Genomic DNA, 15,013 nt, shown 5'->3' with positions numbered 1-15,013 from the left:
TCCATCCCATTCCTCCTTGATCCAATGTGAATATCACATTCCTAGCAAGCTACTTTTTGGAAGTGTTTGTTGCTTAAAGGTGTATTTGATTTTAAAAAAATCATAGAATTGGACACAGCCAAAATTAATACAAATTTAACAGGAGATTCCTTTCCTCTGTATTTCCACCATGCAGTCTATATGAGTTCTGTATCCAGTGTTAAAGATAATTTTCTTTAGAAAATGTTGAAATGCACAGAGTTCGGAAGCTACAAAGTATCTGCTAAATAAAATATCAAAAGGTTAAATGCATTTCACAAGAAGCTTTAATTAGGACTTCAATTTACTTTATTTTACTGGGAATAAAACAGTAATTCCCTGACCGGGAATCGAACCCGGGCCGCGGCGGTGAGAGCGCCGAATCCTAACCACTAGACCACCAGGGAAGTCTTGAAAAAAATCCTTTCAGACTCTTCCTATATCCACTGTTTAATTTATTTACAAGTTAGTACTCCAAACTCCCTAAAAGTCATTTCAGATTCACATATATTCGTTCAGATGGAACCTTTGCAAAGTACTGGTTTATTTTCCTCTCCAGAGCGACAGACACAACACTGGATGCTTCCTCTCCTCGCTGCACCAAACATCGCACGTCCGGAGCTGAAGTTAGGCATGTGCTTCCACACCTCGATTTCTCTCTCCTCGCCGTAGGAAGCGTCGAGGCAAATCTGCCCTGGTCACCAGGGAAACACGGTGCTCGCATTGACCTGTTGTGGACAGCTATCCGTGGAAAGTTGTCTTTTCGTCCTCCAGCGGTGCACCCAAATAGTCTTTGACGTGCGGGGCCCGCCGGGGTCGGATAAATAAGAAAAGGGCAATTTAAAAGTAAAAAAAGGGGTCGAATCCACGCCTCTTTTTAAGGCGCAGGGGGACACAGCGGGATCTAAGCAGCGCACTGGCCCACTCTGCCGTCCCGTTCTGCAACCCCCTGGGAGAACAGCCTCATCCAGATGGGAGGACGCGGACGCAGCGCCCTCGGGCCACCGCTGCGGGAAATGCGAGCGATCCCGCGCGCCGCTGGCCGCCTTCCTTCCCGCCCTGCTGCCGCTCAACGCTGCCCTCTTGCTCAGCCCCGCCCCCCGGAGCTCTAGCACCGCCCCGGCTTCCCCTCCCTTTGATCTGAGAGAAGAGCGAGCCGTCGAAGGCGGGAGCTTTCTCTTTCGACCCACCCATTGGCTGGGACGAAACACGTCATAAAGGAGGCAGCCCCTCGCTCCTTCAAGGCCGGGCGACCGCCTGCTCCATCCCGAGCTTTGATTGGCTCTTGTTAGAAAGTCTGAATGCCTGCCAGGACTTGGAGACACTGGGGTGACTCTCTGGGTGACCTTGATGTTCCCGATGAATGTACAGCAAAGGGGATCCTCGCCCACTCCCTCATGCCCCAAGTAGCGCTGGGTGGCATCACCCTGACACAGTAAAGGCTCAAAGCTACCAGTCCCCTGCCACACTGCCCAATGGAGCAGCCCTGTTTGCCTAAGGCTGTACTGGTCTGGGTTCTTTGGTGCACATTCCCACCCTCCCCACCTTGATACAGACCATATTTACAGTCCCCAAGTACCCCAAGGTCTCCTTCCCACACACTGCTGCCCAGAAGTGCATCTCCCATCCACTAGGCGTGCTTCTCCTTTTTGTGACCCAGATGTAGAACGCTACACTTCTCCTTATTGAAGTCCATCTTGTTCTCATTGGCCCACTTGCCCAGTGTGTCCAGATCTCATTGAACTATCTTCTGGGGTGTTTGCTACTCCTCCCAGTCTGGTGTCCCAATTTGATACGACCAACACGCCTACCCAGCTGAAATCTATCTGGATCTAAGATACAGTTAAGAGATCATCAGTTGATCAGGTTGCAACTTATCCTGTTGAGGTCCTTGGTTTGTCAACAGCTGCAGTGGCTAAACAGCCCAGGACCCTTCAATGGAACAAAAGACACTCAGAAACTTCCATGAATAATATCTGCCAACAACCCTGATTTATTAGAAGAGCAAGACAACAAATGCTGATGCCTTTTCCTTTGGGAAGCCATTTCACGAGTCACTTTTTCTTGTGTGATATTCTGTTCTCTTTCCGTTTGGTCTCTGTTGGTTCTGGTATCCTGTGGATGGGAGTTAACGTCGCACATCCACTGCGGATACTCCAATATCCACTTTCCGTAGGAATCCCGACGGTGCAGCGATAAGGGCTCTTGAGGTTGAGGTGGGAGCTTTACAATGGGCAGATTCCAGGATTTCTATCCACTAAGAATATTTTTGTAAGTTTGTTCTCGTGTTCTCTTTTTTCTTTGGGGAATGGGAAGGGACATTCCTCTACGCAGCAGCAGTAGTCATCTCACCGCTGTTTGGCTCGGCCGTGTGCTTAGCCAGCTCCTGGACCATGGCCTCCTTCAGGACCGCTTGCACCTCAGAAGGCTCCACGGTGGCTGGCTGCTTGTTTTGGTTCAGGCTCTCCACCTCCTTCGACATGTGGTCGTACACGTCCATGAGCAACGTCTTCATCAGCCCCCTGGCCTTGGTCTCCATGCGCACCTTGGGCATGTGCCTCAGGATCTTGGCGGCAAAGAGCCGTGGGGAAGAGATGCTCAGCACCGTCCTGCTCCCCACCCGTGTGGCCTGGCGCTTCTTCTGCTTCTTACGCTGGAATCTCTTCTGGTGACGCTTCTTCTGGGGCTTCTTTTTCCTCATCCGCTTGTTTTTCCGGTTGCCATGATGCCTGACAGCCATGTTGATCTCTTCTCTCCAAGAGCCTGCCTTTGAATGTCACTGGAATGTGGCCATGCATGATCTCTTATAGACACTAGCATGCAAATGAAGTCACGACAGCGAGCATCCCCATTGGTGGCACCTGCCTTTATGGTAGCCAAGCAACCATTGTTACACCGGATATGGTTATGACCTACTCCTTTTGTGAAGCTTGACTGTGCTGCGGGTAACTAGAAATGTTTTTGTTAAACAGACCCACAATCTATAGCCCACCCAAGCCTGGCTTCCAATACAGATCCTATCTATTTATATGAATATCTGTTTTGTGAGAGCTGTAACGTTATCTTAACATTATGTGTTTATATTTGTTTATTCATTCACTTGATTATACCCCACCTTTCTTCCCAGTGGGGACTCTCTGTGACTTATGTCATGATATAGCTAACTGCAGTAGAGTCAAGCTTTACAAAAATAAGAGGTCATAACCACATCCGGTGTGACAATAGTTGCTTGGCTACAATAAAGGCAGGTGCCACCAATAGGGATGCTCGCTGTCGTAGATTCATTTGCATGCTGGTGTCTATAAGAGATCGTGCATGGCCAAAATCCAGTGACATTCAAAGGCAGGCTCTTGGAGGGATCAACATGGCTGTCAGGCATCATGGCAACAGGAAAAACAAGCGGATGAGGAAAAAGAGGCCCCAGAAGAAGCGTCACCAGAAGAGATTCCAGCGTAAGAAGCAGAAGAAGCGCCAGGCCACACGCGTGGGGAGCAGGACGGTGCTGAGCATCTCTTCCCCACGGCTCTTTGCCGCCAAGATCCTGCGGCACATGCCCAAGGTGCGCATGGAGACCAAGGCCAGGGGGCTGATGAAGACGTTGCTGATGGACGTGTACGACCACATGTCGAAGGAGGTGGAGAGCCTGAACCAAAACAATGAGTCCCCCTCCCTTGACCCTTCTGAGGTGCAAGCATTCTTGAAGGAGGCCATGGTCCAGGAGCTGGCCAAGCACACGGCTGAGCCAAACAGCAACGAGACGACTACTGCTGCATAGAGGAATGTCCCTCCCCTTTCCCCAAGAAGGGAGAGAACACAAGTACAATCTTTTAAAAAATATTCTTACTCGGTAGAAGAAATCCTGGAATCTGCCCTTTGTAAGCCTCCAACCTCACCCTTGAGAGCCCTTATGGCAGCACAAAGGATAAAGCAACAGCATTTGTTCTCAAGCTCTTCCAATAAATCTGGGTTGTTGGCAGATACTAGACATTGAATTGTCTGCGTGTTTTTTTGTACCATGGAAGGGCACTGGGGGGTTTAGCCGTGGCCCATCTAGCAAGACCAGATGTTGACTTACCAGAGGCCTTGGCAGGATAACATTAAGCTGCAACCTGCTAAACTGATCACCTCTTAGTTGTATCTTAGATCAAGTTGGATAGGCGTGTCGGTCTCTAGCAACAGAAAAGAGCAAGAGTCCAGAAGCATCTTAAGGACTAACAAAATTTGAGGCAGGATAAGAGCTTTTGTGAGTGATTGAAGAAGTGAGCAATGTCTCAGGAACATTCAAATCCTGCCTCAAATTCTGTGCGTTTTTAACCTGCTACATGAGCTCTTTATCTTGAAACTGCATTTCTCGGCCAAGTGATTTGAAGCCCTGATAATGACAGCTTCTGGTCCAGCCTATTTTCCTTCTTTTTGGGAAAAGAATGTTGCCTGTTGTAGCTCTTGTCTCTTAGGATCGCTGCTTATGTCATGTGCAAGGTGCTGTGCGCAATATAAACATGATTCAGTCTCTGCCAAGAGAAATTCCCAAACATCCTGTGATTTCTGAACATTAGAACTGACCGGAATGCAGCCTTTCTAACAAGATTATATCTCTCCCACATTATGCTCTCACTTGCCCATTGTATGCAGATCCTAGAGCCAAATTTCTTGCTGGCCTACGAGATAGGCTAAACGACAAATCCGACCAGGAAAAACTTCTCTTTTTGTTAGCGGATACAAATTCATTTGTTTCTTACAAAGCATTATTTACCCTTGGGGTGAAGAAAATTAGGGCCAAAGTGGTTCGGCAGAGAGCAAATATCTAGAATAGTATGATAAGTGGACAAATGTAATTTAGAAATGTTCTTTTGGTGTTGAGTAATTATCTGACATTCCACATTCTCTTATTTACTGTTTTATTACTGGTTTGAAATGTTTTAAATCTTTTTATATTTTATTTTACATTGTAATGGCCTATGGCTATATGCAATAAAATTTAACTTGAAACTTGAAACAAGACCATATCAAGGGATGACCTTGCCTACACAGCTTGGTAGCAACAGGATGTCCTGGACTTGAATAAGTGGTGGAATGCTTCATAGTGGGCAGGTCAGATAGAAAGCTGCCTTTGAATGCCTAGCTCTTAAGACCAAAGCAAGGGAAAGCAGGTGGATGACACTGGAGTGTATTCCCTCCCTAAACGCTACTCTCCCAGGATCCAACTTCAAATTTTCAGTCATTTCTGAACCCTAAGTTGGCAACCCGAGGCACATAAGAACCTGAGTGAGGGCCTAGCTTGGAGAGAAACCAGCGAGTGGGCCAGCAAGCATGGCATGGTTTCTCCAAGCAGAATTTTCTGTGGTCAAACAGCTGAGCCACAATAGTGCTCACTCCTAACCACTTATAGTATATTCTCCAGCTCTGATAGTGTATCCTCCAGCTCTCTGGCAAAGGAACAGAAGGGAGAGAAGAAGGAATCATGCACACACAGAGATGCACATCAAGGGAAAGTACCATGCCCAAACCTGGGGGGGGGGAGGGGGGGCAGAGAGCCTAGGCAGTAATGGCTGAGTGCATGTCAGAGCTTGGCAGTGCTCCTGGCCAAGTCAGCCAGGGGTCCAGCATCTGACTGAGGATGCCCACTCGTGATTACCATCCTGTAAAAAATTTTTTTTAATGTCTGATTTCAAAGGAGGGACTCAGATTAAGGTATGGATAAGTTTATTCATTTTAAAAAGTCAGAATATGTATTCGAAGCCAAGGTTGTATGAATCAGGTTCAACCACTTATCTCCATATGATGGGGGGTAAATTGTATATAGCCTGTGGATTTGTTTTAACAGTACATTTCCAGTTACCTGTAGCACAGTCAAGCTGCACAGTTAGATCAGGAATAGGTCATAACCACATCCAGCCAAGCAACCACAATGGTTGCTTGGCTACCGTAAAGGCAGGTGCCACCAATAGGGATGCTCGCTGTCGTGGCTTCATTTGCATGCTGGTGTCTATAAGAGATCATGCATGGCCACATTCCAGTGACATTCAAAGGCAGGCTCTTGGAGAGAAGAGATCAACATGGCTGTCAGGCATCATGGCAACCGGAAAAACAAGCAGATGAGAAAAAAGAGGCCCCAGAAGAAGCGTCACCAGAAGAGATTCCAGCGTAAGAAGCAGAAGAAGCGCCAGGCCACACGCGTGGGGAGCAGGACGGTGCTGAGCATCTCTTCCCCACGGCTCTTTGCCGCCAAGATCCTGCGGCACATGCCCAAGGTGCGCATGGAGACCAAGGCCAGGGGGCTGATGAAGACGTTGCTGATGGACGTGTACGACCACATGTCGAAGGAGGTGGAGAGCCTGAACCAAAACAAGCAGCCAGCCACCGTGGAGCCTTCTGAGGTGCAAGCGGTCCTGAAGGAGGCCATGGTCCAGGAGCTGGCCAAGCACACGGCCGAGCCAAACAGTGGCGAGATGACTACTGCTGCTGCGTAGAGGAATGTCCCTCCCCTTTCCCCAAAGAAGAAAGAGAACACGAGAACAAACTTACAAAAATATTCTTAGTGGATAGAAATCCTGGAATCTGCCCATTGCAAACCTCAGCCTTATTGCTGCACAAAGGATAAAGCAACAGCATTTGTTCTCAAGCTCTTCCAATAAATCTGGGTTGCTGGCAGATACTAGTCATTGAATTGTCTGTGTTTCTTTTGTACCATGGAAGGGCGCTGGGGGGTTTAGCCATGGCCAATCTAGTTAGACCAGTTGTTGACTTACCAGGGCCTTGGCAGGAAAACTATAGGTTGCAACCTGATGAGCTGATAACTTCTTAGGTATATCTTAAATCAAGATGGGCACACATGTTGGTCTCTCTGTTGCCACAGAAAAGAGCAAGAGTCACAGGAGCACCTTAAAGACTAACAAAATTTGTGGCAGGGTAGGAGCTTTCGTGAATCATTGAAGAATTGAGCAATGACTCGTGAACATTTAAATCCTGCCACAACTGCTGTGTGTTTTTAACCTACATGAGTTCTTGCTCTTTTCTCGGTTTATCTTGAAACTACATTTCCCCCAAGTGATTTAAAGCACTGATACAGAAAACCTCTTACACAGTCCATCTTCCTTCACCATGGGGGAACTAAATACAGTTCCTAATTTTAGCTGCTGTTGTCTGCTAATGTCCTCTGCAACGTATTGTGCATGATACAAACACATCTTTTGAAGAGCAAAACGAAGGGCAGGGAAATGGAACTGGATTAAATCAGTCTGCTGCCCAAGCCTAAAAAGAGGGGTTCAAGCGAGTAGCCATGTAGGAACTGCTATTTCCATCGCCCTTTGAATTCTCCTTCCTGACACTTGCTATGGAATTCCGGGTCCTTTGGTTAACAGACTCACCCCACCTCAATCCATTCCCTATCTAAGGGTTGTGAATACGGTATTTGGTGTTTTTACTTTAGTCTATGCAACAGTTCCTTTGTTCTCTTCCTGGGAAACTTGTAATGGGATCAATGGAGGAGGAAAGATCTCTCTCTCTCTCTCTCTCTCTCTCTCTCTCTCTCCCGAGAATTCTACTATTAGGGACACATCTGCCCATTAATCTCCAAACTTTGATACATTTATTTCCTTCACTCTGCCCCCTCCAGAATTTAACCCACAAAATGGTAGCCTTATAAACCATTGTTACCCGAAATCCACGTTAATAAACACATGGCAGTGGGGAATAGCAAAGCCGGAGTGGATAACTAGCAAGACCTACTGCCAATGTTTATGAGGTAATTATCTCTTTTTTAGGAAACTGAGGCAGACAACATATTAAAATAAAAATAATTCAGTTTTATTGGAGACAAGCACATCAAACAATGAACTGGACTAAGAGATATGCAATTAATTAACACATACCAGGGGGAACAAAGAGAAGGAAATTACTAGATTTGGGGAAATCAGGGTCAACAGGATTTATAATTACTAATCTGCACATGGGGTGTGCTGGAAAGACGCAGAGCAATGTGAATAGATGTGCACTTAAGTTGGGCAATTGGTGGGATCTATACCAGGGAAGTTGGTCACCAGAGAGGTGTTTGGGAGCCCAAAGAATGGATATAATACTCTTTTCTAGCTGCATACATTGCTGGAAGGCACATGGGCTTGGAGGGCTTTCCAGGAAGTGACAAAAGGGTTTGACAGCTGAGATCAAGGTGAACAAAAAGGTCCAAGCGAGGAATCGTGATTGCCCATCCTGGAAGGGGTGCAACTATCAGGGATCCACTCTGCCAGGAACTTGGGTATGATCCTGGACATCTCCCTCTTCATGGAGGCACAGATCACAAGAGTAGCACGACTGGCATTCTACCACCTGTGCCAAGTCAAACTACTAGCGCCCTTCTTGGCCCCAGATCACCTAGCCACAGTGATCCATGAGACAGTCACCTTCAGACTAGATTTCTGCAACTCACTCTACCCTTATCCCTGATACAGAAACTACAGTTGGTCCAGAATGCAGCAGCCAGGGTCCTTACAAGAACACCATGGAGATTCCACATCCAGCCTGTGCTCAAGCAGCTGCTCTGGTTACCAATTGAATACCAGATTAGGTTTAAGGTTCTGGTACTCAGCTTTAAGGACCTATGTGAGTTGGGCCCAGTGTACCTGAGGGACCACCTCTCTGTATATACCCCACAAAGAGCTCTATGGTCTGCCACCTCCAACCAGCTGGTGATCCCTGGCCCCAAGGAAGCAAGTTTGACCTCAACCAGGGCCAGTGCTTACTCCATCCTGGTTCCCACCAGGTGGAACGAGCTCACAGAAGAAGTGTGGACCCTGTTGGAGCTATTACAGTTCCACAGAGCCTGCCAAATGGAGCTCTTCTGCCAGGCATTTGGTTGAGATCCAACAGAAACAACAACACCCACTTGGGCCCTCAGAAACCCTCCCCTTAGACATATATGCCCTTGGAGCAAACAAAAGAGCAACCCTAAACTGACCAACCTATGGGATTCAATTAATTGTTAATGTTGCTGTTAATGTTTTAATTAAGAAAAATCTTTATCACCTAATGTTACTGTTATTGTTACTACTGTTGTTATCCTGCTGTTATTACTGAGTCATGTTTTTACCTGTATCACGATCTCCAAGTTTTCGGTAAACCACACTGAACAGCGAGGGGAGGGGCGGCAAAGAAATAAATAAATAAGATGGAAAAAAATAGAAAGCTTTGGGAAGATTGTGGAAACAGGCTGATAATTAACATCTCGCTGATGAGAGTGATTAAACTCTGGCAAGCTGGCTCAATCTTGGGACAGAGAGGGGTTTAGGGTAAACAAAGGACTTTGGCTTCAGGATGAGATTGAGAGAGGAGTCTGTCAGCCACTACTAAGCAATACAATAGTCAGGACGGGGAGGGCGTCAGGAAAGCTGGATGCCTCTCACCTCAATGAAGATGTGTGCATGACACCCAGTTCCCATGTAGCAAGGCATAATCAGGAGCAGAGTCAGTTGGTCCAAACAGATGCTCCCATATGAGGCTGGTCTGGCTTCTCCTTCCCTAGATCAGAGTGGGCCTCAGTGGCAGCTTGATGCAATGTAGACTCTTGCCTATGATAATACCATAGAAACTTTATAAACTGCTTGGTCCTTGAATCTGTTAAACATCTTTATTATGCTGTGTGTTAATGTACTACTCACTCTCTAACTATGTAGGGTTCTATCTGAGGACGTGTATGTGTGTACAAAAGCTTATCATAAGCTATAAAGAAGAAGAAAGAAATAAAGGAGTGCTTCCAATGACATGCTGAACATTCCAAAGTTTCCAGAGAGAGCCCCACCCACACAAGGCGGCTTTGGAACCTTTGGCAAGCCAGCCGAAGCATGTCCCCCCCACTTTCACAGGCAAAGCTGCCTACAAAGGTGGGAAGGAATTTAAAGAGAGTAGGTGGCCACCTAATACCTGACAATGACAGCTGCGCCACATGCTCCCCTTAAATTCCTCCCCAGCTTGAGGAGTTGAAAGGAAGCAGGCACGGTGGCTGTCATTCTCAGCTGTTAAGCAGCCGCTCCCTTTAAATCCTTACCCCCACCTTCACAAGCAGAGCTGCCTGTGAATGTGGGGGGATTTAAAGGGACTGGTCAGACACCTAACACCTGACAATAGCAGCTACATCATCCACTCCCTTTAAATTCTTCTCCAGCACGGGGAAGAATGTAAAGGGAGCAGGCAGTGTGGCTGTCATTCTCAGCTGTTAGGTGGCCACGTGTTCCTTTTAAATCCTCCCATACCTTTGTAAGTAGAGCTGCCTGTGAAGGAAGAGCTGCCTGTGAAGGAATGGGTGGCCATCTAGAGCCCATTGCATTTTATAAGCAGGCTTTACTGATAGTACCTGAAATAGAACTTTGTTGGTCTTAACATTGCCACAGGACTGAAACTTTCTGTCAGCCGCATGACTGTTGCCTTGTGCTGTCTTGAGAATATCAGTGGAAGAATATCAAGATAAGCATGTTTGTATCAGGACTCTGGCTAATAACATTTATTTCCTAGCCATTCTTGGGGGGGGGGGGTCACAATATTAACCTGCCATTGACTTTTCCTTGGCAGGATATTTTCTTCCCACCATACTTCCACACACTTCCCTCTTTCTTTTATCCATCCTTCTGAGATGTAGCCACCATCATCCAAGTCCACAACTAGATATGCCACCTGCTTTGGTCTTTCTTCATTATTATATATGTTTCTAGCCTGCCCTTCCCTGGAGGTACAAGGCGGGTTACAGCATCTAAAATGAATCACCAGATCTAAAAACATTAGGCCTTAGTTATTGAAAATTCAGTTATAAATACTGTTATAAAATACAAGCTGTGCCCATTGACACATCTTATTCAGAAAAGGACAGAGGAGACTGACAACATATTATATTCCTTAAATCAAGTTTGTTAATTAGATGGATCTGAATATGCTTAGGGAGGTCAGCAAGTTTTCTAATATTGTTCGGTTCTGTGGCCTCAATCGCAAGCCTGAAGGAAAAGCACTGTCTTGCATGTCCTGTAGAACCATTTGACTCATTTTGCAGAGCATTCGACCAGGCCAGGGCTAGGGCTAAAAAGGATCCTTGAGAGGTTGGGGATCTTAAGGCGATTTTCCTGACTTGATATGAATCCCCACTTTGGGGACTCTTAAAGAGCTAGGCATTGGCAGTCAGAAGCTGGCTCTCTGACCTGCCCATTGGTTGGAACAAAGGCCCTTTATAATACATCATAATGGACTATGAGGCATTACATCACTCATTCAAGTCCAGGACATCCTGTTGCTACCAATCTGTGTTGATAGGGCTATCCCTTGATATGGTCTTGTTAGAGGTTTTCTGTATCAGCGCTTCAAATCACTTAGGGGGAAATGCAGTTTTAAGAGAAACCTAGAAAAGAACAAGAGTCCAATAGCACCCTAAAGAATAACAGAATTTGTGGCAGGGCATGAACTGTTGTGAATCACCTCTTTGGGTATCACAAAAAGTCATGCTAGCAAATTTTGTTGGTCTTTAATGTGGTACCGGACTCTTGCTCTTCTTTACTACTACAGACTGTTGAGGCCCTTGGTTAGTGAACATTTGGACTACCTACATGGGCAATGGCAAAACACCCCAGCATCTTTCCATGTAACAAAAAACACTCAGAAACTTCCATGAATTATATCTGCCAACAACCCAGATTTATTGAAGAGCAAGACAACAAATGCTGTTATTTTTTTTCTTTAGGAAATCATCTCATGAGTAATTCTTTCTTGCATGATTTCTGTCTCTCTGTTCAGCCTCTGCTGGTTCAGGTGTACAGTGTTAGGAAGCTGCTTCACACGTCGACTTGCATGTAGTCCAATATCTGCTTTCCATAGGTTTCTAGACTATGCTGCCATAAGGGCTCTTGAGATTGAGGTTGGAGGCTTACAAAGGGCAGATTCTAGGATTTCTTCTGTAGACTTAAGAATATTCTGAAAAGAACTTTCTTGCGTTCTCTCCCTTCTTGGGGAAAGGGGAGGGACATTCCTCTATGCAGCAATGGTCTCGTTGCTGGTGGGCTCAGCCGCGTGCTTGGCCAGCTCCTGGGCCATGGCCTCCTCCAAGGCCGCTTGCATCTCAGAGGGGTCAACAATGGGTGACTCATTGTTTTGGTTCAGGCTATCCACTTCCTTTGACATGTGATCGTCCACGTCTATCAGCAACGTCTTCATCAGCCCCCTGGCATTGGTCTCCATGTATTCCAAGATCTTGTCTTTGGCCAGCTCTTGAGCCATGGCCTCCTTCAAGACCGCTTGCACCTCAGAGGGGTTGACAGAGGGCGGTTGGTTATTTTGGTTCAGATTCTCCACCTCCTTCGACATGTGGTCGTACACGTCCATCAGCAACGTCTTCATCAGCCCCCTGGCCTTGGTCTCCATGCGCACCTTGGGCATGTGCCTCAGGATCTTGGCGGCAAAGAGCCGTGGGGAAGAGATGCTCAGCACCGTCCTGCTCCCCACCCGTGTGGCCTGGCGCTTCTTCTGCTTCTTACGCTGGAATCTCTTCTGGTGATGCTTCTTCTGGGGCCTCTTTTTCCTCATCTGCTTGTTTTTCCTGTTGCCATGATGCCTGACAGCCATGTTGATCTCTTCTCTCCAAAAGCCTGCCTTTGAATGTCACTGGATTTTGGCCATGCGTGTTCTATTATAGACACTAGCATGCAAATGAAGCTACGACAGCGAGCAACCCTATTGGTGGCACCTGCCTTTATTGTAGCCAAGCAACCATTGTTACACCGGATGTGGTTATGACCTAATCCTGGTATAATCCAGTTGTTAAGCTTGACTATGCTATAGGTTAATGGGAATGTATTTGTTAAACAGATTCACAGTCTAATGGCATCCCCCCTGGATATAGAGATTAGTGGTTGAATATGGTCCACAGAAACTTGGCTTCCAAGTTATTTTTATGAATAAACTGTTTTGTGAGATCTGTGACCTGAATTTAACGTTATGTTATTTATATACTTGATTTGTGCCCCATCTTTATTTCTGCTGGGGACCCTGAGTGGCTGACATTGTGATCCCCAACTGCATTTTGTCTACATATAATAAGAACCTTGTGAGATAGGTTAGGCTAGAAGTGTGCCACTCACCCTAATTTTAGCGGACCGTACAATTCCCAATTTTTTAAATTAAAGCATTCAAAACTTCGATTAGCGTTTCCCCATTGTTTATAATTGTCTAAGGTAAAGGTAAAGGTATCCCCTGTGCAAGCACCGAGTTATGTCTGACCCTTGGGGTGATGCCCTCTAGCGTTTTCTTGGCAGACTCAATACAGGGTGGTTTGCCAGTGCCTTCCCCAGTCATTACCGTACTTGTGCATAATAATTTTAGCAGACAAAGAGGGAGCTTGCTCGTAAACTGCCTTCTGAGTAGTATGGCATGCATTAGGCTAGACAAGCATTACTTGGACAGACAAAACATGTCCATTTCATCCAGGTAACTGACCCAACCATGTTTGAGCACTTGCAGCAATGGAATTCTCTAGTTGGATGCCTTTTCCCACTAGGAGGGCCCTGGAGTATGCAGAGCCCCCTGCTGGATCCATAAGGTGGTTGTGACTTGATGTAATTCACACACACACCAATGAATCACAAGGGGAAACTACTAATTCATATTTTGCCAATTTTAAGATAGAACCAGAATACTTTTATTGGCATAAGAAATTTTTGTGAAATTTTATTTCTTCTCACATGGATCTCAGTTTAAAGGCAGATGCAGTTTAAGGACAAGTAGTTTTTAGGATAATTTAGCTAGATAGTTACAATACATCACAGATGAGGAAACCATTCTCTGGGTAGTGAAAGTAGCTGGAATATAAACTTTGGAAGTGAAGAAAAAATGGACAGCACTGCTACAATAATTTTACTAATAATTTCTATGGATTTAAAATAACGAGTTTTTTTAATGATCAAAATGTACACTCAAATATTTCAAACCAACCAACACTCAAATATTTCAAACCAACCAAAGCATAAAATTCAAATCAGCTCAGGAACAGACATTTCTTATACATTCTTTACTTATCCTGCAAATAATTTCCATTCTTCCCGCAATATTATTTTACCAATTTTCCTTCCTGGATTAAAATACACTGTTAAACAGCAAATGTTTCAGGAAGCAAACAGGGATTTCTGAACAAAGTTTGAGTCCAGAGACACCTTTAAAAACAACAAAGTTTTATTCAAGGTAAAAGCTTTTGTGTGCTTGCACTGTTCTTTAGATACAGTGAAGCAAAATACTTAAAATTGTAAAAGGTAGGCTGGTAACAGGCAAAAAATCATGTTCCCTGACCGGGAATCGAACCCGGGCCGCGGCGGTGAGAGCGCCGAATCCTAACCACTAGACCACCAGGGAAGCTATACTAAAGTTCTCTAAATAGATCTCTATATTATATTCTGTCCGCTACCCTGCATATATTGTGTATTTCATAAATGTATTCACTTTTTAAAGTCCAATTCGTAGTTAAATAAAAATCCGTGCAAATTAATCATGCAGACCAGCTGAATCAAGTATGTTCCCCAGGAAGGAAGACATAAACACTGCGGAAGCAGAAGCTGCTTTTTGTTCCTAAGACCAAATTGCAAGAGAAGGCCAGATGCTTTGCGGCTCTGAAAATTAAAACAAAAATAATCCCATCGCACCCTCAAAAGCCTACTGGGAAACTTTAGAACGAAAGACGGGAAGCGTTGAAAGAAAGGAGAGCATAAAGCGGCGGTAGGAGGAAGTAACGTAAATATAAAGATTTTTACCCCGATTTCAAACAAAAAAAAATCATGTTGTGCTCAATTTTAACTTTATATAAACGCCGGACATACATACTCGAAATAAAGGGGGCATGAGCGTAAAAAAACAAAAACAAAAAAACAGATGTGTCAGAAGTGGGATTTGAACCCACGCCTCCATACGGAGACCAGAACACCCAGAGCCGGGAAGGCTGAAGCCTTGAGTCTGGCGCCTTAGACCACTCGGCCATCCTGAC

The 15,013-nt window shown here is 45.5% G+C and overlaps 3 non-coding genes across 3 annotated transcripts; all 3 read right to left on the bottom strand.

The window, feature by feature from the left end:
• Nucleotides 1-353: 353 nt before the first annotated feature.
• On the bottom strand, nt 354-425 carry TRNAE-CUC (transfer RNA glutamic acid (anticodon CUC)). The gene has a single exon. It is a non-coding gene; the product is annotated as a tRNA-Glu (tRNA).
• Nucleotides 426-14,316: 13,891 nt separating this feature from the next.
• TRNAE-CUC (transfer RNA glutamic acid (anticodon CUC)) lies at nt 14,317-14,388 on the bottom strand. The gene has a single exon. It is a non-coding gene; the product is annotated as a tRNA-Glu (tRNA).
• A 516-nt stretch (nt 14,389-14,904) lies between these two features.
• Nucleotides 14,905-15,013, bottom strand: TRNAL-CAA (transfer RNA leucine (anticodon CAA)). Its single transcript has 2 exons — nt 14,976-15,013; nt 14,905-14,950 (listed from the first exon to the last, which is right to left on the bottom strand). It is a non-coding gene; the product is annotated as a tRNA-Leu (tRNA).

Source organism: Paroedura picta, chromosome 3, assembly GCF_049243985.1.
Source record: "Paroedura picta isolate Pp20150507F chromosome 3, Ppicta_v3.0, whole genome shotgun sequence".
NCBI classification, from domain to species: Eukaryota; Metazoa; Chordata; class Lepidosauria; order Squamata; family Gekkonidae; genus Paroedura; species Paroedura picta.
The sequence above is the reverse complement of the archived record's forward strand: the minus strand, read 5'-3'. Positions and strand labels throughout refer to the sequence as shown.